The sequence below is a fragment of the Phalangium opilio genome, unplaced genomic scaffold (assembly GCF_054372755.1).
Source record: "Phalangium opilio isolate 3A_F unplaced genomic scaffold, DU_Popi_V2 ptg000329l_1, whole genome shotgun sequence".
NCBI classification, from domain to species: Eukaryota; Metazoa; Arthropoda; class Arachnida; order Opiliones; family Phalangiidae; genus Phalangium; species Phalangium opilio.
The window spans coordinates 8,138,896-8,141,886 of record NW_028324226.1 but is presented as its reverse complement, the minus strand read 5'-3'; the positions used below and the strand labels follow the sequence as shown (position 1 = coordinate 8,141,886).

Sequence of the window (2,991 nt, the reverse complement as noted above, 5' to 3'; positions counted from 1 at the left end):
CTTACCTGCTTCGATTTTTAATTAATGAATTCTAATTTTTGTAATTTAACTAATTAAGATAGTACGTCAAAAAATTACTTTTGGGTCAGATGTCAGCCTAACCTTATAGCGCGCTTAAACCTATTTCTTCATTTCGTTCTCGTTGACAACTACAAGGGCCTAGGTTTGTGGGTGCTAACAAGTTACGTTGACAAATTGCAAATGTTGTCTTTCTTGCTGATTTTCCTAATTTCTTAGCAGTAGACTCTAACAATTACTTTGGTATTTCGTCCGAGCTTGAGCACCTTTATATGTATTTTCTAATTAACTGTAGCACCCTTAATATGAAATAGGTCGTTATCAGGTCGAATTTTCGTCTAGAAAAGTAATTCAGGTAAATTATTACAGTTAATAGAGGTTTTTATATCTTTTGAAGTAAGTTTTTCGACGTTCTTTACGGCCAAGGCTTAAGTTATATAGACTAATAGCACCCCATGTTATTTCCCCATAGAGCTTAATACAGTCGAAGGCAGAGGGCTGCCATTACCCTATTTTAGTTACTCTTTAAAGATTATTAAAAAGGCTGATTTCCAGCTCTCATTTGTTTTGGATTGGAATCCATTATATAGTCTGCTCAATTTTATGCTAGAAACAGAGCCTAACCGGGTTAACCCTACTACCCTAGGTTTTTTATGCTGTATTTACCGTGTGCGCTTGCAATTTGATGTAAAAAATGGCATACCTATTCAAATTATTAACGTGTTGAAATAAAGATAGTGCTTTTCACCCTGTGAAAAGATCGAAAACTTCAAAATACTACTGGTAAGATGACAAAAAGTTTAAAATGTTTTCCTTACGGCAGTTTAAAGACTCGTGGTGTTTACCTTAGCGCAGTTTGTTACCAACAGTGGATTTTGTTAATTCATAAATATAAGTAACAGTGGTCTGATTAATCCAGGAGGACAGTGTCGTTATGTAATTTAATTAGTCAAATAATTTCCATGTTTACATCGGCGCAGATTTTTCCAACGTAACCGCGTCAGCAACGGAGGGTTACGTTGTTCGCTATCTCCACAGTTCACATTGCCGTTTGTTCATTTGTCTAAATTGCTATGAATTGTTTAGGTATTTAATTTAATTACTGTTATTGAAGCCAAAGTAGCTAAACTATAGAATCACATCATTCATTAACATATGTTATAGATGATCTTTATGTTACCGCAAATTTAGCACGTGGTATGATAAAAATTTAACACATTGTCTTGGCAAGAATGAAAAACTCTTCTAAACTTTACAATTAAGGTGATTTGATACTCATTTTGTAAGCTAAATCAACACTGCCAAACCTCAATCCTTCATTAATTTCAACTTAATTAAGTATAATTAACGTGAATTTAAACATGAAATATATATATTTGGATGAGAACTCGAGTAACTTTGAAATAAAATACTTAATTAAGATTAAAACTGCACAAGCTGTTAGTATAGCCCCATGTTTTCAATTCCACACTTAAGTTAATTTAAATTATCTTTAAAATACATTAATAGGCGCGAAATTCGAAAGTGTAGAGTAAAATAAGATTCAAAAGCTCCACTAAAAATTGCAATTAACGTGAAGTATTTATTGAAAGTAATTTTATAACCTAAATATACACTGCCGAAACACAATCCTACGTTAATTGTCACTCAATTAAATATAATTAACGTGAAATTAAACCAAATATATTCATTTTTTGGATAAAAACTCAAATAACTTTTAATCTTATTTAAAACTACCCAAGCCATTGGTATAAATCCCAATGTTTTCTATTTCACACTTAAGTTAATTTAAACTATCTTTAAAGTACATTAATTGGCGCGAAATTCAAAAGTTTAAGGTAAAATAATGACTGGCAAAAATGTTAAACTTCACTAAACGTTGCAATTAGGGTAAAAAATTCCAAGAAATTATACTTTTAAGCTTAATCCACTCTCCCGAACCGCGCTCAAATTAATATTAAAACATCACAAGTTTTTCGCACAGCCACAGATGTTTCCTATTTCACTTTCAAATTGATTTAATTCATCATTAAAATACATCGAAAGCTCTTACATATTTTAGGGTAATTGCAATTAAAGTTAATATTCTATCGAAACTTGTATCCACACTAGATAAACCGTTAAATTAAACTTAATCAAGTATAATTAATGTGAAATCAACCCAAAACACGAATGTTTTTGGAAAATTCATGGATACCTTATAATTAAACTAACAAATTATAATTAAAACTACACTTATCTTACACTCAGCCTCCATTTTCCTGTTTAATTCTTACACTTAAATAAATTGTCATTTAAAAGCATTTTTCCCATATTGAAAGAGAGCCATTGAAAAGGAGCGAAACTTAAAGTTTGGGGGGGGGGGATGTTACAGTATTTGTGCCTTTTTAACAGGAGTATTGTTACAATTTTAACACTACCAGACTTAGAAATAGCACACGTCCACTGGTCCAAAACCAGTTTATTGGTTGCTTGGACCAGTTTTTAATTGAAAAAATTAATAATTAAGTTTTTTGATGGGAATTGAGGCGGGACCAGTTTAAAAATTCAAGCTTTCTTCCAATTTCTACTCTTAACTTTTCTATTTCAAACACAATAAACCGCATCACTCTAGAGTTTAGACCCAAATGAAGGGCTTGCCAAGTGGTACCAGGTTTTGGTAGTGGTATTAAGTTAGATTTAAAACTACACGGTAGTCGGCAGTCTCGGCACGATTGGAATTTTGAAGTCTCGCAGAGTCAATTTAGTCAAACCTATCCTTTATGGTCAAACTACCTTGAACCTTCTCGCAAGTGGGCTAGCGCCTATATATATAAATAGCCCACGTATATAAATATATATATATATATATATATATATATATATACGGTAAAGCTAACATAATTATTCAAAATTTAATTACATTAAGACTGAAGTGACAGATATTATAAAAAAACGTCTTGATTTGGACCAAGACCGAAAAAACAAACGATA

At 31.7% G+C, this 2,991-nt stretch overlaps 1 long non-coding RNA gene across 2 annotated transcripts; it reads left to right on the top strand.

Annotated features, from left to right (window-relative positions):
- Positions 1 to 331: 331 nt before the first annotated feature.
- On the top strand, positions 332 to 2,267 carry LOC149610662 (uncharacterized). Of its 2 annotated transcripts, none has more exons than XR_016376846.1 (2): positions 332 to 801; positions 874 to 2,267. It is a non-coding gene; the product is annotated as an uncharacterized LOC149610662 (long non-coding RNA). The 2 variants fall into 2 exon arrangements; XR_016376845.1 differs by having other exon boundaries at positions 869 to 2,267.
- The last annotated feature ends 724 nt before the right edge of the window (positions 2,268 to 2,991 follow it).